Below are 25,458 nucleotides of genomic sequence, written 5' to 3'. Positions count from 1 at the left end.
AAAAGTTCTAATTAATATTCTCTCTTAAACACATAAGGTAATTCTAAATTTACTCTAGAGCAATTAAGTCTTATCAACGGAATCCTGGACTTCAGTGTTCTTGTATGTGGTTTGTTTTCTGGTTGATAGGTAGGTTTCCCTATATTCCCTACGGTTGTATTTATCTATCATCTTCAATAGCGTAGTAGTTTTGATGCAGAAATTCTCATGGGACTTCTATTGGCAAAATTTGGGAAATCAGGGCAAGTAGGAGATGTCATTGTTTTCACAGAAGATTGGGAATGACAGGAACACTTCCATAATTTTTAGTGGCTCTTCTTTCCCCCCTTCCCATCACCTACCACTATTTGGACAACAAACCTGCAGTTCCACAGAAATTACATCTCACAAGTGTATACAAGTGGTCAATTTTCTATAATGCCTATATCTTCAAAATTCCTTACTCACTAAATGTTCCCTTCCATTTTCTCAAGGACAACTTAGGGCAAAACTATTCCCAGTGTACATGAACTTGAAGAACTTTTTAAAAGGTTTATTTTAAAACATTTATTTCTATCACTGTACTACACAGCTCTCAGTATTTGAATTAAAGAGGCATAAACAAATTTATAGTATGCTGTTAGAATCAAATTTACGTGGATTTTGTGGAATATGCTCTCAAAGAATAGCAGGAAAAGCTATGACATCATTTTGTCCAAATCTTTATAGACAACCTGAAAGGAAACTTTTAGAGATATTCATCCTCCACACACATCATTCCTAAAGAACACAATGTCCTCTGTTAAAAGGAAAACTATAAAGTTAAAATATATGTATATACATGTTTAGGCTTTAGATGTCTCAGGAGATTAAACAGTCCTTTTTGAAAGGTAAACATTACATTGTCTCAGCAAATTCCATACCTGAAGCCTAATTCAATTTCCATGAGTTACAAAACTCTCCTGAAATTCAGGTTGCTCATATTTTGATATTAATATCCTTCTGCCATCTATCCTTGTTTTGGTGAACTCATGCAAAAATTGTCAAAATGCAGGAAAATGTCAAAAACTTCCAAATAAAAGTGCACAATTGATATCCATACATACATTTATATCTACATATATTTATATTTATAGAAATATACAAAAATATAGTATATGTAATGTATAAAAATGCTAAATTAGGCTTAGAAATCTTTTAACACTTTTTGTTACATTTGTAAGATAATACCAAATCAAAAAAATCGTATACATTTTTTTCACAGAAGGAAAAAAAAATCTAATAGTAAAACACTGCCCCCTAGTGGAGATGACAATGAATGTTTGGTGTGCATAAATTTCCAAAACTTCAGGAAAAAACACTTACTCACAGAGTTTGAGAAAAACAAAACAGTCCTCTCCAGATGAAAAGCATTTGCCTCCTGCTCATTTGAGTTAAACAACTGTCTCCTAAAAACCTCGGTAATACAATACTATGAAAATGCACCTGGATTTACTTATTAACATGATCCTCACACAGCAGTTTTTGTCTCCTCTATTCTCCATGCCTTGCCATGTTGTAGGTGCTCAATAAGTATCTGTAGGAAGAGCTAAGAAAAAGTAATTGGTCAGGGGCACTTGGGTGGCGCAGTCGGTTAAGAGTCCAACTCCTGGTTTTGGCTCAGGTGAAGATCTCAGGATTCTGGGATGAGCCCCATGTGGGGTTCCCTGTTCAGGGGGAGTCTGCTTCTCCCCCTCTGCCCCTCCCACACTGCACATGTGCTCTCTCTCTCTCTCAAATAAGTAAATACAAACCTAAAACAAATAAAGAAAAAAATAATTGGTCAAAACTCTGGGGCACAGCGGAACAGACACAGAGAATAAAGATAGGAAAGACCCAAACCATGCAGTGTTCAGTGCCAGAATACAGGGGGGTAAAACATGGACAGCCAAAAAGCAGATGTCTACCATGAGAAACAAGCAGTTCATTATTGTGTCAATTATTTCTAGATCTGGGATTTGTCACACTGTCATACTTTATTTTCTTATAGTATCATTCATACTATCAATTCTACAACTTAAAAAGGTTGAAAAAGTGGTCTCATACACAATGTCCCTTTTAATTAGCAAAATGTTTTGATCCTACACAACTCTCCCAGCAGTTATTAAGTCCTGCTAGCTTTCTATTGTGACATCCCTTGCCAGTCACACTCCAACTGCTCCAAGTCTACATCCACATCATCCTGTAGCTCGATTCCTTTAGGATGTCCTAACCGGCTACTTTTCTTGGCCTTTGGTTACTGCTCTCATCTCACTAGGACACCATTTTTATTAGATCAAACTCACATTACTTTCAGCACATTCTTCACTTAAGCATTTAAGACTGTCCACAACCAACCTAATTAACCCTTCTAACCATGGTTCTTACTTCTTTACAGAATCCACTTCTGTAGCCATACTGGTATAATCAGTTATTCCTTCTTTAGTAAAATGCTTTCCTAATAACTGTCTTTCTACTTCACATCAATTTTCAAAAAACTGGCTGTGATGACTAGTATCTGTTTTACTGAACATCAATGGTTTACATTATCATAATTTGTCTCACAATCCCTTACTAATATTTTTATTAGCTTTACACATGTATAGGTCTTATTCTCTTAACTAAATTGCAGAAGTAAAAGGCAACTCTCCCAAACTAAATTATAGCTTCAAATAAAGTACTATATTCACAGTAGGTACTCAATAAATATATACTAACTGGGGTAATTTGCTAATGAATTCTATAAAAATCTGGGTTTATATGTGACTATTAAGACATCTTTGAAATATCAAAGTATTTAGATAAAGGATGCATCTTTATGGAAATAACCTCCTAAAAATAAAATAAAGAAAATAAAAATAAGAAAAGACCTGCATCTGTAGTTGGAAACAGGAAAGCTGTCAAAAGCTAGAATTTTGTGCTACATGATTCTCCCTCCTATGAAAGAATAGCTGGTCTGGGAGTTAGGTATCAGGGACACTGACAAATTTACACTAATTTACCCAAGTCAAGGGGACAAAGTCAGATAATGAGGCAAACATTCTGAGATAAGATGGCTGCATAAGCAGAAAAGCAACACGTACTAGGTTTGGTGGAGAAAGGGTACTGTTTCCATAATGCACAAGAAGTGATAGGAGGGACAGAAAGATTATCCAAAAGAGTTTGTTCTTGAGTGGATAGTCCAGGTAAAAAAACTACTGGTAAAAAAATCCTGATAATTCTTTTAGAGCAGAAAGACTAAGTTTTTCCCATAAAATATATATTCAAAATTTTAATTACAAACTTAATACAAGGAGAAACTTAAATGGGTTAATGCAAACATTTTTCTTGGTAGCAGTGTGTGTATGTGTGTGTGAGAGAGAGAATTATTGGTTGGAATAGTTTTGAGCAGTTAAAAAAAAAAAGACACCTAGTTAATGACCATTAGACTCAAATATTGGTTAAATGGGTGATTAGTTAGTATCCAAAATCTTAATATCCAAGTTCCACAGTTTGCCATTACATTAAAAAGCCTATCTCCTTCCAAGATGGGAGCTTTAAATCACAACTTATAAAGAGAGTTCTATCCTGACCAAACTGGTGCTAATTTTGATCAGTATTAACTACCAAAAATCTAGCCTGGCAAAGCTCCCTCCCAGCATCAGAGGAGAAGCTCCTTCTCATGGAGAAGGTCACAGATGGTAGAAGTTTGCCTATCACACTTCTTCCAGTGGGAAGAAAGAAAAAAATCATATATGCAAAATAATATTCTAGGTGGAAAGAACTTTCTGGAATCACCAGACTTAAATCTCTTTCTGAAATGACACTATTAAGTGAAGACAACAGTAAGATTTAAGAAGATGCTTCAGTCTTAGGAGTGGGAATAAAGTAGGAATAGTTTTATGTCATAAGAGATTTCATGTAGGTATTAAATAAATGTATTTTTGTATTAGAAATCTCAGTGGAGGTGGTAGACAACCTACTTTTTCTATATAAAGCTGAATTCAATTAATGGAAGTCAAACTTGAAAATGTTTATAACTCAGAAGAATAAAGGACTGAAAATAGGTCATGAAAAGTCAAGGAATTAATTTAAAAATTTAATTATATAAAGGAAATCTGGGGAGAAAGCACAATAGATATTGCAGAAGTCATAATGATACAGAAAAGAAAATTCCCTTAATTGAATTTAATGTCAGAAATTGCAGACAGAGGTATCATTTAGTGCCTGGCTAAATTAGTGACAATCCCCAAAGAAGCCATAGTCACATGTTACCTTAAAATTTAAATATAAAAATTCAATAGCCTTCAGCAGACAATACAGATTATTTTCAAAAGGCAAGAAAGGCCTTTTGTGAAATGCTAAGTACCACAAGAAAATGGCATTTAAGGAAAAGACTGTTACCTTAGAATTCTGACTGTTAGAATAATAATAAATAAAAAAGACATTTGTGATATGCAAGAGCTCTAAAAACCACCAATCAGTGGAGACTTTCTCCAAAAAAAAAAAAAAAGTGTATTTAAAAAACTTAACTTCTGGGGCGCCTGGGTGGCTCAGTCTTTAAGCGGCTGCCTTCGGCTCAGGTCATGATCCCAGGGTCCTGGGATGGAGCCCCACATCGGGCTCCCTGCTCCGCGGGAAGCCTGCTTCTCCCTCTCCCACGCCCCCTGCTTGTGTTCCCTCTCTTGCTGTGTCTCTCTCTGTCAAATAAATAAAATCTTTAAAAAAAAAACAAAACTTAACTTCTCCAATGATGAAACGAGAATAGGGACTCCTTTCAACAACTATTTAAGGAATTTATCCGATACCAGACAGTAAGCTATATATTAAGATGTGGACACCTATTTTTTTTTTTAAGATTTTATTTATTTATCTGAGAGAATGGGAGACAGAGAGCATGAGAGTGGGGAGGGTCAGAGGGAGAAGCAGACTCCCTGCTGAGCAAGGAGCTCAATGTGGGACTCAATCCAGAGACTCCAGGATCATGACCTGAGCCGAAGGCAGTTGCTTAACCAACTGAGCCACCCAGACGCCCGAACAGACACCTATATCTCAATCTTTATGGAATATGTAGTCAGTTAAGTCAGACAAACACAAAAACATATTCATAATAACAAGTTATGAAGGAAACAAAAGACCAACTTATGAAAATAAAACCAGCATTAAAATTTTCAAGCACAAAATATTTTTAAAACTACGTAAAAAAATCCAAATAAATAAAGATGGAAACACAAAAATGAAGAAGCAAAACTTCATTCTCAAAAATGTAGACTTGAAATATAAGAAATAGAACTTTTAAAAGTGAAAAATATTACTGAATTTAAACAAACAAAAAATCTCAAAGCATGGGTTAGAAAACAGATGAGACGTAACTGAAAAGACTATTATTGAAACTGAAGGCAGAGTTGAAGAAATGACTCAGAATTCATATCAGAGATGACAAAAAATAGGAAATGTAAAAGGAGGTTATGGAATTTGGCAGATATGTTAAGAATGTCCAATATAGGGGCACCTGGGTGGCTCAGTCGTTGAGTGTCTGCCTTCGGCTCAGGTCATGATCCCAGGGTCCTGGGATCGAGCCCCGCATCGGGCTCCCTGCTCAGCGGGCAGCCTGCTTCTCCCTCTCCCACTCCCCCTGCTTGTGTTCCCTCTCTCGCTGTGTCTCTCTCTGTCAAATAAATAAAATCTTAAAAAAAAAAAAAAAAAGAATGTCCAATATATATTTAATCAGAACTCCAGAAAGGGAGAATAGAGACAATGGGGAAAAATAAAAATAAGAATTATTGCTAAAAAATTACCAGAAGTTATGGAATACACGAACTCATTCATAAAGGAAACCCAGTAAATTCCAAGGTTGATGAAAAGGAAATTCAACAAGTAAACAAGTGAAGTGTGAAACCTAAATATAAAAAGACCCTCTTAAAGCAGCTAGACAGAACAGACCAATAGAGGACTAACAATTAGACTTACCACAGTAACAGTGGAAGTAAGAACACAATGAAGTATTTGCAAAGTGCTAAAGACAAAAAGCAAACATTGACTCCCTCCGACAAACAAACAAACACTGTTCACCTAGAATACTTTTTACTTCCCACCACAAAACACTATGTATCAAGAATGAAGATAAAATATGAACTCCCTCAGTTAAACAAAACATAAGCTTATTCCTAAAAATACTCAGACAGTAAAGAATGTATCTCAAGTGGAAGAAAAGTAATTTCAAAAGGAAGGTCTCATAGGGCAGATAGCTTTGGAAAATGAAAGAGCTTCAAAATAAGTAAATAAATCTGAAAGCAGTGTCTCCAGAAAATCAATAACATTTAAATAGACAGTATAAATAAAAATACTGGTTAAGAACAGTAGCATAAAATCTGGAAGGTGAGTTATTAAAATGTTCTAAGATCAATGAAATTGTTGGGGAGCAATTAAAATACTAAGTTTAGATTTTCACTTACATATGCAAAGTAAATTTCAGAAGGCCTACAAATGTCTAACAATAGGATGTGAAACTTATTTGTCAGTTGAGAGAAAATAGAGTAAGAAACAGTTAGGGCTTCCAGGCAACTAAAACCAAAGGCAGCTCTCACAATATTTTAAAAAAAAAGAGAGAGAGAGACACTGATAAGAAAAACAAAACTGAAAAATGAGAACATCAAATAAAGCTACACATATACAGAAACACACACACATACACAATCACAACAATCTCAGTGTAATTTGAAGACAGAACTTCTGAATTTCAAAATAATTTTAAGTTAAAAGAGAAAAAGAGAAAATCACCAAATTTAAATGAGCAATTTCTCATACTTCTGTGCCTTGTCATTAGCCTTGTGACGAAAGGCAGTCTGGAAAAACTTAGAAAGAAGGAAGAGTGGAGCTACTGATGAGTGTAAAGCTGACCTAAAACTATCACCAAAAAGAGTAAGCCTGCCTTAAGTGTGAAAATAGCTAGAAAGAGTGCACATCTGACCAGCATGACCAATTTTAAGGGACTTAAAATTATGCTTGATTTCAAGTGGCAGCCTTCTCCTGGTGGTGAAAAACACATAAACACATCTCTGTCAACTGAGTGTTGAAGGGGAAAGAAGCAAAAGGGAAAAACACAGGTTCCTGAAATACCAAAGAGAATGAAAAAGTTAAAGGACACAAAATTCCTCCTTCCACCATTAAATAAAAGAAATTCACTAAAAGAAAGTGGATTTTGCTATATTGACAGGCGAGGGTGGCACTGAATTAGGTCCCCTATAAACTAGCCAAATCCACAACAGACAAACCGGAGAGAATTTACTGCATCCAGAGTTATTACCCACAATAAGGATTTAACCACCTCAATCAATGAACCACCTTCCATCCAAGAAATGTTAAGAAGACTGTAAGATAACACTCCAAATTGAATAGAATTTTTGCACAGTTTGACATTCAGAACCATACTAATGTTTCACATACTCAAAAAAAAAAAACAAAAAACAAACAAACAAACAAAAAACCAATTAGAATCAACCAAGTCAGAGGGGAGACATCCAAAGTGGATTATTAACAAGATAACCAACCTGAAGAGGATGGCAAAGAAAATAATTAACCTAAGTAATTTTGGAAAATAGTATTTCGTTCTATACATTAAGACAAAGAACTGTATATGACTATTGCACTCTAATTAGTAAATTTGTATTCCCAGAGGTATGGGTTGGCATTTCTGAAGTTACACTTGTGTGTATTCCAGGGATGAACAAAGACGTATTGAACAAACTTATTTAGAAAACTTACACCAACAAAGGTTGAATAACATGTCTACCATCACACAGATAATAACTGAGAAACCCTGATTTGAAACCAGAATCAGAATCTATAGAGTCTAAGCATTTAAAATTAGGGACATTATTATCCAAGAAAGCTTGCTCCTAAATGACTATTTCAAGTTTAGATCCATTATTTTTGGAGGGCCTAATTTAATACCAAATTTAAAAATATAATCCCTCTTGAGATTTTTAAATGACTCAACAGCAATAAGTTGGGTGTGTGGTCTAACACACATTCACACCTCCATGGTATGCATATCCTGCTTCCACAACTGCAAAAAAGAAAATAAAATCACTAGGGTAATTCATGTTTTATGATGTGACTACAAACTGATGAGAGAATCACATCTCTTTGCTTAATAATAATAAAAACCCTAACTTGCAAATTGGGACTCTGACTCTGGAATTTGTAACACCCAGACAAAAGGTAGAAGCAAGCACTTTTCAGTGAGTATTGATGAAAGGAGTTCTGTAAAACAGAAAGGAGTTCTGTAAAAAAGATGATAATCTTTATAGGAATATATTAAAAGGCATTAAAAGGAGTTCTGTAAAACAGATGTAAAAACATAAAGCAAATATTTATGGAGTCAAAACGTCATTTTCTCTTATAGTTTATAGTATCACACATATACACTGCAAAGATAGGCAGGAAGCCTTGTCAATTTCAGGAACTGTCATGCCATAAAGTGGTAAGGCATAGGGAACAGCAAATACCAGAGTCATGTTGTTAAAGCAAAGGCAAAAATAAAAAATTAAAACAAAACATACATTGATTTGACTGTCATGGTTGGTTGGGTTTGGCATGATCCCTGGCGGGATCTGTTTTATATTGAGCCATGATGAATATTTGCTTTCTCTGCCGACATGTTTTCAGTGAGGTGTAGGACATAGGGAAGGCTAAACAACATTTTAATTATTGTTCCAGCGTGGAGAACAAATAAGCAGCACATTAGAAATCTCCTGTGACACTCTGGAAACCTTACAAAGGAAACACTAACATGTTTTCCATTCACTCAGCCTAAAGCATAATTCTCCAGTTTCCTGGATATACTAATTTCATAAAGAATAATTTAAGTGTTATATAGAACACACACAATCAAAAGGAAAAGAAGAGCTACAAAACCTTTCTTCCTTTTAATTGTTTATTCATTCTGATTGGGATTGGAAGGCTTTAAAAAGACAAATAAATGCTTGCGGCTATAAATAATTAAAATACCGGCAAAGAGGAGTAATAATTACAAGAAAGAAAATGTCTGTCTGGATTATACACATGTCCAACAAAAGGGGTGAGAGACACTACTGAACAGTGAGCACTAAATCATGAAAGCAAAAATGATTGATAATCTTTATAGGAATATATTAAAAGGCATTTAAAAGTAAATGTCAAATTCAATGATAGAAAGTTCTAATTATATACATATTCCTATAAAAATACAGTCTTCTCATAGGCTGAAATATTTCCTGACTTAAAAAATGAAAGAAAAGCTCTCATGAGGAAATCTAGCCTGTTCAGATTTGTTTTGTTTTAGATTTGAGCACTTTACTTGGAAGTAAGCTCTCAGCATTGCAGAACAAAAACAAAAACATACACTCACACAGCTTCTCTATGAAAACTGTAGCTTACAATGACATTCTTCTACACATCACTCATTTTTTAAAATAAGTCTTGTGAAGTTTAGGAAAAAAAGGGTAGGGGAATTTTGTCTAATTATTATGGAAGAAGCCTTTGGGCTTGTTTTTCATATTCTTGATAATAAATACTATAGTAACAGCCTAATTTATAATAATCATTTTCATTCTGAGGCAACCATTTCTTGTACATCTCTCTATGCATGTTAACTTTCTGCCTTCAACTAATTATGTGGTGAATTGAAGGAAAAAAGTGAATGTTTTAAGAGGGAAACAAAATAGATTTAACTGAACACTAAAACATTCCTTGTTTTCAACCAGGAGCATTTTAGCCATAAGATTTTAAGAGAATACAACAGAGTGCAATATCTCATAACATTAGTTTACTTACAACAGGCTTATGAATCCAAAAAAAAAAAAGAAGTTATAAGAAGAATGTAAATATAATTGATACACGCTATATTTTAATATGCTTGACATTTAAACACCTTAAGAAATGACAGTAGGATTCTTGATTCTTATTCTTCTCCCCTTCAAGACAAAAGAAATAGTTGTCATGTCCTGCAGTCTAATACATTGCTAATTCCCAGAGAGTATAAAACAGCAAAAGATCAAATTAAGTTATAGAAAAGGGACAGTGAATATAGATAAGCCACAAGGGACTCAAATTTTAGGTAAGTCCAAAGGCAAACTATGTTAAATTCGTGAAGACGTATCTTGTTTGTCAAAAAACAGAATTCAAAAGCCCCAGTAACTCAGAGCTCTGTCCAGCAATATCCACTTGCCTAACAATCACAAGAAGCCAAAGATATTTTTCAAAAATAATATTTTTATAGCTCATAGCAGAAGCTCACCCAGCTCACTAGGCCACCCAATAAATATCATGCAATGGTGATAATGAACTCTAAAATATGCACTGTATACCAAGATGTATGGTACTTGAGAGGTAGGGGAAGAAGTCACTGTGCCATATTAAACTATACAGAAATCCATGGATTCGGGATTTAAAAGGGATACTGAATTTGTGGGGTTTTAACTGCTTTACATATAATTCTCATCATTTTATAAAATAGCTTGACAATGAGGGACAAATACATAAAGGTTTTCTCCAGTACCCAAAAATTGACAAAATATATTAATATAAGCAAAATAAAAAATTTAAACTGAATTTGACTTAACACTCATCTTGATATTAAACTGTTCATCTCCTCTTCTCAAGTGTCACTCAAAAACTGAATACATCACATGGCATGTAAAATATAATCTCTTACTTCACTGAGGGGTAGATAGAGAAAGTAACAAAAAAGTTATTTCTTTTTTTGAAACCATAACTAAAATTTGATCTTTTAGAACTCTGAATAAACATAAAACAGTTTTGTTACATTACATATAGTAACTATTCCATTTCTTGCTTCCAGTTGTAAAACAGACAAGCATATCTTCCTCTATTACTCTGGAGCCATCTACATCTAAAAATAGCTCATTTCTTTCACGCAACCCAATAGAATCATTTCTGAGTTCATTAAGAATAAACTAAATGAATCAACTAGAGAGTAATCACCACAAATTTGAAGATAATATAAGAAAGATAGCAGCCAAGACAGGATGACCTTTCAATGATGGGATTATAAGTAATGAGAGTCATTTATTATTCATTGCAAGTAATTACTTATAATTACACTTACTTATTATAACTAATAAGAATTATAATGGTGGACTCTTTGGGGACCCCCCTCAAAGTAAGTGTTATAAATTCTAACACTTCTTCTTCTTTAGGAAGAAATCAATTACTTTTTAATTTTATGAAGTAGACTATCTAATGGATTATAATTTAAGAATATATCAGAAGAACAAAACTATTTTTGTAAAGGTTTCTTATAATAAATCATTGAGAAGCTTGATCAAGGTGGTAGCCTGAGGACACGTCTTCCTCGTTTTAAATCCCTAAGAAATGTGTACTGGTGGTGATGGTGGTATTAAATGCACTTGGAAGCTCACATATGCACACACAAATATACATATGAAATACTGGGAAATAATGGGTAATGCTATGATCTGACTAGAAATTTGGGAGAATTTCTGAGAAAAAGAAAGAGATGGGATTAGACTGGAAACAAAAACCACAGACCAAAACATGTACAAGGTAGGCCTCTGCAGAAGACAGTTCTGGGTTGATTCCAGCTGAGAGTGAACAAATTCAAGGAGGAGAAAAAGATCCTGGCCCAGTGTTAAAAAGGTAAGTATTCTTGCACCATATTCTAAGGAGTCAACAGGGTGGCAGATCCTTCACTCCCCACCTGCATTAAAGAACTGGCAATAAAGATGTTTACCCACAGCCTACAGGAGATCATGTGAGCACTTATCTAGTGAAATGACAATGTCTTAAGTTGCCAGGAAACGTCAGAAGGAAAAAGGATCCTCTATAAAGGAAACAAGCTATTAGAAATAAGTGACATTTATACAGTAATAACAATGTGAACACATTGTGTTAACCCAAAGTTGTGATAATATGCATACAATTCTCTCACCACAATACATTATGAAAAAGAAAAGTTTATACTAAGATTTCTAGTTTAATTTCAACATACAAAAAGCTGTAATTTAACACATTATGAAATTAAGGAAAAAACACAATAGGAACTTTTTTTTTTTAAGATTTATTTATTTTAGAGAGAGAGAGAGTGTGCTTGTGTGTGAACAAGCAGGAGGAGGAGCAGAGAGAAGAAGGAAAGGGAGAGAATCTCAAGAAGATTCCCACCGAGCTTGGAGCCCTAGCCGGGGCTCGATCCCATGACCCTGAATCATGACCTGAGCCGAAATCAAGAGTTGGACACTCAACTGACTGAGCCACCCAGGTGCCCCTACAATGTGAACTTTTAATTACATTATTTGTACTATTCAACATCTAAAAGAAGTAAAGAAAAAGTGGGGAGGAATCTCTTTCATTATTTTAAGAATTACCTTAAATAAAGCACAAGGATAACTGACATCACTCCTAACATGTCTCAGTGTACTAGATTTCTTAGCTAATGTAACAAGAACAATAAATATAAGGGTTAAATATTAGAAAATAAGATACAATGTATCCTCCCTTTTAAACATAAAAAGTAATCATTTGAAAATATAAAAGAACTGTGAACTGTGAACAGAGTTCAGTAAGTGCTTAGGTATAAAATCAATACACACAATAATGTGCACTTTTCTATATAATAGCAATAACCAATTATAAAATTTAATATTTTCAAAGACCCCATTCACAAAACTTGCTAGATCTCAAAGCAGTGGCAATAACCAATTATGAAATATAATAAAAAAGATAATTATCACATTAGCAAAAACAAAGCAAAACAAATAAAACCCCATAAAATGGTCATAATTAAGTCTTGAAAAATGTCAGGTAAAGTATTGACTTTTCCAAATTAAAATAGAATTTTCAACAATAAATACTGATAATTCCAACTCAGAACAAGTAATCTGACTCTACATTTGTAGGATGTTCCAAAAGAGTGTCTCTCTCTCTCTCTCTCTCTCATACACACACACACACACAAAACTAATGTTAAATTTGACTCATGCAGTTTTATGGTTAACAGATTCATTTTTTAGACTGAAAAAAAAAACATTAATTTTGGTCAAGATTTCAGTTAAAGGAGTAATAAATATGCAATTTTTGATGTTGCCATAACCCTGTGATGACAGCTACAAAGGAAATCATTTTTTCTGCTCTCAGGTGTTATGTGGAAAAAGAACAGAGACATATTCTTACAAGTTTGCTAAAATTCATCTCAACCTCCCCCAAACAATACCAGTGACCAAGAAAGCCATATTCTCTTCTTTTCCCAAAGTGATAGAGAGAATTTTAGGTAATCAAACCTATGGATAGGGGAATGAAAGTTGTGTTTAAATGAGAAGTTTGCTAATCTGGGTTAGAGCTAATCTGTGACTTTCAGATAAGTGGTAAATCAGGGAAAAGGGGCTTCTAATATACAGAAGAGAAACCAGATGACAAATAACAAAACCGAAGGAATAAGTTGGCAAGAAAGCTAGATTCTGGCTAGGACATAAGACATGGCAGTGAAGAAAAAGAAGAATCTTCACCATTTCCAAGTCATAAGGCAGGACAAATTAGACCCATATAACATACCACCTTAGTTGGATTCTCTAATGGATAGAATTAAGAACATGTCAAATATGTTGCATTTATAAAACACTATGATAGTCATACAAATAAAGTTATTATGATTAGGGATAAGATGAATAGAAGAGAAGAAAGGCGAAGAGTAATGAGCAACCCACAGACATCAGAAAATAATTAGTTTTACTTCATGACTAAATGTATAATATATAAATTATTTTCAGTCTTACAGTTTTAAATAAGAAACACTGGTATATATTGCTTTAATTATTGTAGCTAAGCCATGAGAGCAAAAGCATAAAACAAAAAGATTCCAAGTTTTAGCAATCCATCTAATTTTAATCAGTACTGCCAAATACATTATTTTTTAGGAAAAAAATGACTCGATCCATCTTGCCAATCACACATTGTACTTCTCTATAATTATGTTCCTCCTTTATCTCTACACTCTAATCTCAACCTTTTTTTAAGCCTTTTGAATTTAAGTTCTCTTCAGTCATAGGTATTCTTATCCTTTCTCTGGAATGCTCTCTTCCATTCACCCAGATCTCATCTTGGGTGACAAAGTTGCTTTTTATTTTCTTTCCTCTTGCTCAAAAAAGTCTTTCTTGACATGCATGCTTAGGTCAAATCCATCCATCATGGCTCTCATGGTATCTCTTCTTTTTAGCTCTTGTCTCGGTTCCAGTTTTATATTTGTTAATGCGATTCTCTCCTGGCCTGAAGCTCTAGGCTGATACCAGATACCAGGTTATCTTGTCTGCCCAGGCTCAGCATTGCATCCCAAGTTTCTCTCACGATGTGGATACCAGAGTAGGTTCCAGTACATATTTGTGCAGGGAAGCACATATTTTGAATGAAAAGAAAATGTGTAAGGAATGTAATTTCGGTTTCTGGCACTGTTTGTTGATAAATTTCTGCAGTTCTTTCAGGATGTAGCTTTGTCTCTTTTCCTATTCTACATTTACATTTCATCTCCCTCCCCTTCTCTCCCATTCCTCCTCACCAGAAAGGACATTTCTCTTTCAGCATTCCACCATTTCTGACAGATTGCCATTCTAAGTCACAGGACCAATTCTTTCCAGAGTAATGACCTAACTTCACATAGGACCCGAGACAAGAATGGGAATGCACACAATCAGATTAATAACTACTGAACTTAAAATTTTTTTCCCACATTCTCCTAAGGTCATCTCAGACTATACCTATTGCATGCCTATCGTATCCTCCAGAAAATCAGTTGTCCTGATCAAACTCCTGATAGGAGTTGTGTGCAAGCAAAACTTATAATAGTGAGGTCACTATGATGTTAAAACTAATAGATATGCTATGATATCTTGGTTACTGGAAAGAGATGATATTCTTTTTTGGAATCAGCGTTACTTATGTTCCTTTAATGGTGCATACTGGGTATTTCCAGATAGGAGGAAGCAAGAGAGAAAGGGGTCCCATTAAATAAAGACTCTAGAAAAGCTTCCAGTTACATCACAGAGACCATCCCAAGCTGCATGGCTAAGAAATGCTGCTGCTGAGTCAAATAAAATTGGGTTTCTGAAGTGAGGAGATGGGCACCTAGCAGAATCTGTCTTGCCTGTTTTATTTAATCCTTATAACAGAATTAAACAAACCAATAATAAAAAACACCAAAAAACTAAAAAGCTCCATGACCACAAATCCATCCTTCTGTCTTACATTGCCCATTCCTAAATTGGAGAATGGATTTCCAAAGGGCAAGCATGAACTTCCTAACACTGACCCAGCCTCATTTTGCCAAAGTGCAATAATTTGGGAAACTCCCTTGAACAAACTTTCTTCCTTTGTATACTGCCAAGGAACTCTTCTATTTATGAGACATAAGTAATGAATCTCTGTAACTTTTTTAAAAATTAGGTCCAAACTGAATAACATCTGGAAGATATTCCTAGAAGTTTGGGATTCAAGGATGAGTAGGTTCCCTATTTTCAGAATGGAATATATATCCTGTTTTTAGTTTTTTTTTTTTTTAGTTTATTTTTAGTAAATTTTCAGCAAAAAAGATGACTATATTTATCTATTCAGCCCTTATAATCTACAAATCTTCCCTGGATAAGATTCTGCCTTCTGTTTACTTTGTTTCTGGTACTACTTTTGATGACTTGGCCACATTATTCTGTTCACAAATACATAGTGCTATATAGGGAAGCATGAGATACATAGCAATGTGTTAACAAGTAGGTCCTGCCATAAAAAAAAAAATTATAATCTCTAAAGATTTTTATGGTGAAATATATACCAAAAAGTTAAAGAATAATACAAGGGCTAACATCTTAATATTCTCTGATAATGCCTCAAAGGCTGCTCAGGAATCTAGCAGGAAGTCAAGGAGGCTGAAGCTTTTCATTCCGCTCCTCGAGTATGTAAGACTTCTGATTTCAAAAGGGAATCCACTTCATATTATTATTGCAAAATGGGTTTCATTGATAGAAAGGATTTTTTTAAAACAAATATAATCACAGAAAGGAGAAAATAAATGGTAGTATACAGATAATGGCATAAACTCATTGGAATGATTTCTTACAATGGTCAACTATACCTTCCAGGACTGAGCTGGAAGTTCAGATACACGGAATAGAATTCTCTGGCACCACTGAATAGGAGTGGGGTGGGGGAGATGCTGTGAAGATATGGAGGCCCAAAATACATGCCAGAGTATGACGACTGTGAAGATGACACCCTAACTTACAAAGGCCACAGAAGACCCCAAGGCAGCAGGGTTGGAATGTATGACTTGACCAAGTTTGAAACCAGGGTACAGAATTTAGACATATACTCAAGATCATACCCCTTCAAGATGCCTCATCAGGTGATTTAGGCAGCAAAGTATGCAGAAAAGTAGTACTTTAAAAAGAATCATTCAGAGGAGAAATGATCAAAGAGAAGTGAGAGCAGGAGTTTTCAACCTTAGCATGGTTGTCCCTCTGGGCTGAGTAAGGCTCACTGGAGGCTGTCCTGAGCTTCCTGCACCTTTACCCTCATCCATAGCCTCTACTCACTACATGTCCATAGTACCACACCCTCACAGTCATGGCAACTGAAAATGTCTCCAGATATTACTGCTACATGTCTCCTGGGGGCAAATTTGCCTCTAGTTGAGAACCACTGTACTAAAGGTGGGGAGAGGGGCGCCTGGGTGGCTCAGTCGTTAAGTGTCTGCCTTCGGCTCAGGTCATGATCTCAGGGTCCTGGGATCGAGGCCCGCATCGGGCTCCCTGCTCAGCGGGAAGCCTGCTTCTCCCTCTCCCACTCCCCCTGCTTGTGTTCCCTCTCTCGCTGTGTCTCTCTCTGTCAAATAAATAAAAATCTTTAAAAAAAATAAAAAATAAAAAAAAATAAAGGTGGGGAGAGTAATTATTTGTAGATATAAAGTATCTGTAGATATAAAGATATAAAGGGAGACCTTTACTAAAATGATGAGCACACGATCTGTACAGGTCTTCCATACATGGCAAAGATAGCATATTCAGAATTCCCTCAATGATTTCAGTTTCTACTCTATATAATGGGAAAATACCACTCAAAAAAGGCAAAGTAGACAAGAAAGCACATGTTTTAATGAGGTGAGGGAGGTATGGACAAAGAGACAATGAGTGGATGATTTCTTCATATGAAACCTGTCTGTACATAATAATATCTTCCAGAACACTTTCTAAAGTTTTAACAGATATGTAAAAATGAACATAGGAGTAAATGATACAGAAATGTATATGGGAAGAATATGGGCAATCCTGACATTTCTCAACCTGCTTTTGTAAGTTATGATTGAATTTTAGCCACAACACATATAAATTTACCCTTTGTCAAAATATTAGAAGTGATCCTTAAAAGTTGCACAAAATTAAATCTAACCACAAAGCAAAGGTATCATGAGAAGGTCCATATTTAAATGAATACTATATTCAACTTTTCTGAAAAGTAACAACAATTTTGTAGTATGATTACTTACTAATATACCCATCTTGGAGTCTGAATTTTTTAAAATTTTATTTCCCTAAAAGCTGAACACACTATTTGAAAAGTAAAGAAATAACACTAAGTGTCCCGGCCAAGATCGCAAAACTACTTTATTCCAATGTACTTAAGCAAAGGTGGAGGATTTTCTGCCTTTTGATGGTCACCTTTTTTATCACTATTGTTAGATGCTCCTGGAAATGCTCACAGCAAAATAGAAAATTCATACAAGGATGTTTTAAACAGGCATGATTTCAAATGCACAGCCAGAAGGTTTTAATAAATCTAAAGAAGTGCGGTGTCAAGCAAAAGGTTAATATATCCCTCTGTGAAGACCTCTCTTTGACTGTTCTTTGACTCTGCTGTGGTTAGGTAAGACTCTATTATGTAAACTATATATTGAGCTTTATGCCTTATAACTCTGTTAAGTGTTATTTGTGAAAGTTCCTTAAACTGATTTGGAATTTTGCTTCCTCACCTGGCAGCAATTACACATTCAAAGACCACCAGAAATAATTCAGCTCCTTTTGGGATCTACAAGCTTATTATGAACACTTAACCAAGCGCATAGGAACATTACACTCTGATAATAAACAAGGCTAGAGGGAAGGTTATTTTTTCTACTAAAAAAAAAAAAATCCTGTTCATAAATGATTCAAAAGCCAAAAGAGAAATAATTCTACCAATATATGAACTTTATCTGAAATCAAGGCCACTCTGTACAGGATTTTGAACTCTGAGGGTAACAGCTCACACAAATTACTGACTACTTCTTGCCCAGTCAGTACATTCATCTAACAAAGCAATTTCCATACGAGCAACCACAAACATTTCTGGCTTCACTTGTTAATCTTCCATGAAAAACTATTTCCATACTATTTTTAACTTGTATATGGTAATGATTATCTGTTTATCTCTGAAGCATGAAAACTCTTACAGTGCCCTTTATAATGTATTTATGTACCGTTTTCCCTTCCATGTCCTTGGCAGATGCAAGTATTCCTATCTTCCTTCCAGAAACAAAAGTTGAGAAGCACATTTCTTTCTTTCTTTCTTTCAGTTGGCTCCTTTTTTGTGTCCCAAATTCTCACACTTTTGAGCCTACTTCTCAATGGCTTTTCAATTTTACCTTCTTAGATAAAAAGTGTGTGATACTTGAGGTCAATTACTGGAAGCGTAGATTAAATGGCAAATGAAATTCTTAGTTCACCTTGACCATATATGTATAAAATTTAAGTATTAAATATTTTACTATAAATTGGTAATTGATATTAAAGCACAGGAATCATATCAAGATATTTAAATATAGATCTGAACTAAGGTTTCTTACACGCCTTTTACCAAGTGTTTTAAATTAACTCATTTAATACACTTAATAGCCATATGATATGAATTTTCTTTTATCTCTACAGATGAGGAAAATAAACTTAAAAAAATTAACTATCTCATCCAAGTTTACAAAGCAAATAACAGAGTGTCCTATGTATTAAACCCAGGTCCATCTGAATTTCAAAAATATTTTTTTTTCTCTGATTCTAAGCTCCACCCTTTTTGAAATTCAAGAAGTACCCAATTACCAATTAGACTGACTTCAAATATGTGGAACTTGAAAGAGTTACAAATTAATGCTAACAATTGATAAGCAACAAATGGTCTTTATTCTTAAGGAACTCATAGTGTTGGAGGCAAATATTTTTTTTTCCCATGGTGTCTCCATTGCATCAAATGCATGAAACATCAGCATTACATGGAGAAGATTTCATGGAACAAATTAGGTATCCATTGTTTATTGGAGTAGAATGAGAGGAGGGTAATGGGAAGATTTTATATATATAATAACATATATATTTATATATTATAAATAACATACATTATATATTATAAATAACATATATTATATATTTAACATATTATAAATAACATTTTATTAACATTGCATATAATATAAAGAGCCAAAACATATAGTATTATAGTTTATATTCTACAAACATACATATATACACACATATACATACACACACACACACACGTGTATCTCTGACGTATCAGATTTATCCTTCCACTACCCTCCACTCATTGCAGCCCAATAAACAATGGATACCTACTTTCTTCCGTGAAATATCTGTGAAGTGATTTTCCACATATTTGCTACACACACATATATACACACATGTATATATCATATATGATATATCTACACATTACCTATATCTTCATATATGTATGTATACATCTTATTTTAAGACTTGTGTCTAGATTAAGAGCTTTAAAAGTATTCCCTATATCTGAGAGCTCTGAGATCTATCATTTGGGTCATGTGAAACCTGTAAGATAATTTCTTGAAGCACGAGATTACAGAAAACAAGATTACAGAAGCATTATATTACAGAAAACATTAAGACACTACTTCAGAAAGGAGAACTTAGATATTCAACTCTAGTGATCTATACTTTAATCTTTTTGATGTGACTAAGCATGGGAAGAGAGGGGAATGGGTGGACGAAAAGGGACTTTTGCTCTTTATTATACTTCTGTATTATTAAAATTGTTTTATGAAATGTATGGGTTCATGTGTTAACTTTATATTTTTTTAATAACAATACTGAAATTCCCAAAGGAGGACTGAAGTTTAGAGACATCTACACAAAATCTCCCTTTATTAGCATACGATTAAGAACACTAGATCCTTTCGTAGTTCATAAGCGTGATGATTGGGTGTTCACACCATCGTGTGATACGTGTCTACCTCAAACCTTGTTATGACCTTGGCATATTACCCATCTGATGTGGGGGTAAAAAACCAAACACTATATTATTTAAATTTAATTTTCAATTATTACATTCCAAAGAGAAGTTGAATTTTCCCTTCAACTTCCATTGACACTATACTTCAATTTTTCATTGGAATATCCACTGCTTTGATGGTTCTATTTTTTTATAAGCATTTTGTACACAAAAATAATGAGAATTAACTTAATGAATAATTCTGAGCCAGATTTAGAGATAGCTATGACCTTTGCTTTTTCATTACCATACTGTTTGCAGTATACAAACAACCCACGATGAATCGTATAGTGCATGCTTGCAATTATAATTTTGCACACAATATGAGCACTCAGTGATGATTAAACTAGTAATGCTTTATTAAAACTTCAGGAAAATACCATTTAGGGAAAGTATTTTACAGCATAAGCTTTATTCATTTTTGAAGTGACCAAAAATAGATAACGTAAATATTAAGACAATAAAACCAACATGCTGTAAAAATAAGCAAGGTTAATAGAACATAAACTATATCAACTCTTCATATATCTCTGGCATATTTCTCTAACTGAACATATTTATGTGAAAACAAGATCATCATTTCTAGAGAATGTCTGCTGTCTACTTACCACCTACAATAATCTTTCAGATAGAAAAATCATTTACAGCTTAACTTTACAATTTCTCAAGAAAAGGATTTGGCTATGTAAGGGTAGGATTGGCAAAGGTGCTCTATCTCGGGGTGAGGGGGAGAACATGAAACTATAGAGCCTGAGAAACAGAAAAAAATACATTTGAAGTACGTGCAAAAACTATTAACCAAATATGTTTTAGAATCTTTCAAGAGCTTTTAAGAGATCATCACAGGGTATTCAAATTATGCCATAAATCTGCATTTACCTGTATTAACCTGTGTTTCACATTTTATCTTACATCAACGAGGTGTGTGAGCTTATTATAAGTGCAATCCTACAGGAGTATCAAAACATAAACACAAGGAAAAAAGGAACTTGATGAGCCTAATATATTTTCTAGTTATATAAAATTGTCTACATATTATGAAAACATTTAAAAAGACATATTCTTTAAAATTATGTCATGCTTTGATGAATGGTAGAAGAGTAAGAATCATTAGTTAAAATATTTACTGAACACTTTAAAGGACCTATTCACTCTCTTTATGTGTAGCTCACTTTATATGAGAAAAACACAAGGCTCGGAATTGAGGAAGAGGAAGAGTGGAGTGTAGTTAAGAATAGAAGGAGGAGGAAATGCACAGTCTAGTAGATCTTTGATGTAAGAACAGTGTGCCCTTGGGTATCTCATTAAGGTTCTCCACTCTCATTTTCTTTTTTATCTGCAAAATAGTGACAACAAAACCTGACATGTCCACCCCTGAACCTACCCTATGCACACCAGATTTAAGTTTTAAAAACAGGAGATCCAAAAAAGTCCTGATCAAATGCAACATTTTAAGAAGTTACCGCTGATAAATTAAATTACTCAAGTTTTTTTCCAAGTGAACAGTATTAATACTAAAATAATTCAAAATAGAAATGTGATATAGCAATCAAATGCTTTTTCTTTCTCTTGCAATGAAACTATACTAGCCTTCAGACCCCTGGTGTTTGGCATATAGTAGGCACTTAAGAAAAATTGATCAATAAAAGAAAGAAGGAATGTAAAATACATCTCTTGTGCTACCCAGACTGAAATCTGCTATATGGCTTAACAGTTAATAATATTACTTAAAGAATCCCAACTTAGATACTTGGCAGAACTTTCTACATTGTAATTCCAAGACTAACCATCAAATAGCTGCATTGTTTTTCCAGAACAGAAAACCTGCAACAAAATACAAAGAGGTGCCATGGTTAACAGACTCACAGTCTGGTCAGCCATATTTCCCACAAACCTAATTAAAGATTAATATTACTTTGCCATTATTAAATACCTTGCTTAAAAAACGCCAAGCAGAATTATTGCCCATGATAAAGCATATCTAAAGAAATATTTTACAGGCTAGGACAAAAAAAAAAAAGGAAATATAAGTACTACATTTATATTATTAATTTACTATTTTATAATAGTTTATAAGAAGTATTATTTCTTTTATTCATATATATTAATAGGCAGAGGCTTGAAATAAACTATAAAGTTGAATTGCCTCAGTTGAAGAATCAGGAGCAGCAGTGACACTTCCTTTTCTGACCCCCTCACCATCCACAGAAGCCCCTGACCAACCTGTCAGATTTTTCTCTAGTGCACAGTTTCAAAACTATGCCCTTTTATAATCCTTTTTATCTCACTCTTGTAGGAACAGCCTTTCTAATTCATGGAAAACTTTGATGAGGTTTGAATATTTCTCAGCAACTGCTATGTATCTGTTTCAATAATCCAGGACACATCTATTTATAAACTTCTGCCATTTTGAACAAACAGAATGGTTTTTAACATTTGGGGGGCACAAACCCTCAGGCAGTGTATGTCTCAATGAGTGAAGATAGGCGTGACATATTTCACAAGAAAAAGAAACTAGTGGAATATAAGAAGCCATGTAGAGGATCATAGGGGAAGGGAGGCAAAACTGAATGGGAAGTCATCAGAGAGGGAGACAAACCATGAGAGACTCTTAATTCTGGGAAACAAACTGAAGGTTGCTGGAGGGGAGGTGGGTGGGGGATGGGGTAACTGGGTCATGGGCATTAAGGAGAGCACGTGATGTGATGAGCACTGGGTGTTATAAGCAACTGATTAATTACTGAACACTTCATCTGAAACTAAAAAAAAAAGAAAGAAACCAGTGCACAGCATGCTGCATGTTAATGCCTAAAACTGGTCAGTGAACCTGAGGTTAAGAACCTTCCTTGGGTAGATCCTTCCTAATTGTCCAATTAACATTTTATTTCCTGCTCCTTGCTCCTTCCATGTCAGTTGTGATCTTATACCGGGGTCAGCAAACTATGGCCCTCAGAACAAATCAACGTTACTTCTTGTCTTTGAAACATGCCATTGGAACACGGCCAACCATTCATTTACAATTTGTCTGTGGCTGCTTTTGTACTACAATAGAGATGAGCACCCACAAAGCCCCTTTTATAAGAAAAATTATTTTATAATAATTTATAAAAAATATTTTGACACCTAGGCTTTAATTATACAATTTCTTAAATATTTTATCAACACTTGGTGTCTGAATTCAGGCAAAACACCAAGAACCCACTTTTCTGTATTTTTTTCACTAATTTATGTAAATGAGTTAAGAAAATAGATCCTAAATGAGCTAAAAGCTGTACAGAACTTTTGCTTTACTTTCTTACAAAGACTAACAAATATAAAATATTAAACATAAGAGATTTAAGTAAGCTATGTAAGCTATGTAAATATTCATATGTAAATATGAATATTAAGATATTTCATTTTAAAGGGCATACCAAAAAGGCATCATATATTCTACCATTCACTATAATTCTTATCTTTCCCAGGCTAGTAATTATCAGAGTGCTAGAAAGATTATTTATTTAACTACATTTCAAGTTGCTTGATGAGAAAACCCCAGCTAAGTGTTTGTATGAGTAATTTTAGACAAGCCTGGATCTTCCACTGAGTACAAAATATTCATGTACTCATCTTAATTTAAATACAGGACCACATTTAATGTGAAAAGATTTCTAATTTCAAGAATTAAGTTCTATATTGTATAAAAGAGATCATATAGTAAGAGAAAGACTATACATTGAGATCCTGGCAACTCAAATATAAATGCTAATAAAACTACTGATTTTGAGCTAATCATGGAAAAACAATTGTTTCAAATTAGTCCCTATTTCTTAAAAAAAAAAAGTAGTGTGTGTTAAGAATTTTCCACATTTATATTCATACGCTATTATTTTAAATTTCTTTGGCTACATTCCTAGTCTACTCAAAATGCACCATCTACATTATAAGTATAGGTCTGTAATAAATCTCTTCTTTAGAATAATGCATAATTCAAAATTCTACCCTGTGTTAAATTCTAATGAGGTTTTAAGTACTTCTAGATTTTAGCACATTAATGCATTATGAAATCACCAGAGCAAAGAGTAATCAATCTCGACCTTAGTTCACCTATACCTTGGTTTCTTCTTCCTCAACTAAGAATTATATTAAGATTGCACCAAGATGATTTAAAAATGAATAACAAGTGCTTGAAACAGATCAAGAAAAAAACTCTAGTAAATATTTGTAACCGGGTAGGCTTGTCAGTTTTATACTCTATTTGAAGCTCATGGTTAAACACTGAGGTTGGAAAAAATATAAGATATTCTTTATCTTGTAATTGGATGAGTTAATGAATACAAAGCACTTAGAACAACACTGCCATACGGCAAGCAGTATACAGAGTCCACATCATGACCATCAGACCATGACCATCATCCCCATCTTAGAAATAAACCACACGAGCAAAAAAAACCTCACCTATATATAAGCTTCCTCTCTGGGCATGGAGTACTTGAAGATGAAAGTGATTTGAAATATATGCTTCTGGGTATTTAGAGGGTAAACCTTTCCATTATTCAGGAAAGATTTTATCGTAAGACACCCAGAGAATTAAAAACTTCTCTATGCAACAATTTTGAGACCTAAGTCAGTAAAAATCCAAGGCCAGAAAAGTGTAGCACAGAAATCTACGGATATGCATGAGATCCATGTAAGCTAGGGTTTAAGTAGGATGTGAAGTATTCATAGATACGAGCTCCTAACTGGAGAGAGAAAAGTACAAATAAGGTCACTGGACATGCAACTGCCACTCACCTCCAAAAGAAATTATTGAATGATGAATGTTTAATTCTGGTTGAAGTAATATTAATAAAGTCTATTTCTCTCTGATAGGGGAATGACAGACTAGCTATGGTTTCCACAGTCATGTGCAAAGCACTAATGTATCATTATTGTCTCTTAATAGCAGCACAACACAGTAACAATGGTATGAGCAATGGAATCTAGAGATGTGGTCAGATACTGTAGCTGTGGGATGTAGGACAGTTTTCAGAAAAGACATTACTGGAGGGACCACCTATAAAACCACCTAGCAGTTCTCCAGAAGTCAGCAACACCTGAATTACAGTGGTCACAATGGGAATAAAAAAAGGAAGTGGGAAATGCCAGAAAGAATTAGAATTTAGAGCACTT

General features: G+C 34.2%; 1 protein-coding gene and 1 non-coding gene across 3 annotated transcripts in view; one reads left to right on the top strand and one right to left on the bottom strand.

Annotated features, from left to right (window-relative positions):
• Positions 1–25,458, bottom strand: part of CRPPA (CDP-L-ribitol pyrophosphorylase A) — a 307,819-nt gene that overhangs the window by 15,061 nt on the left and 267,300 nt on the right. The gene's annotated exons all lie outside the window — the stretch shown is intronic.
• On the top strand, positions 20,207–20,310 carry LOC123836203 (small nucleolar RNA U13). The gene has a single exon (XR_006788899.1). It is a non-coding gene; the product is annotated as a small nucleolar RNA U13 (small nucleolar RNA).

The sequence above is a fragment of the Mirounga angustirostris genome, unplaced genomic scaffold (genome assembly GCF_029215605.1).
Source record: "Mirounga angustirostris isolate CCGP_5_RB_7025 unplaced genomic scaffold, mMirAng1.0.hap1 SCAF_12, whole genome shotgun sequence".
In the NCBI taxonomy this organism is placed as follows: Eukaryota; Metazoa; Chordata; class Mammalia; order Carnivora; family Phocidae; genus Mirounga; species Mirounga angustirostris.
This window is presented reverse-complemented; position numbering and strand designations above follow the sequence as displayed.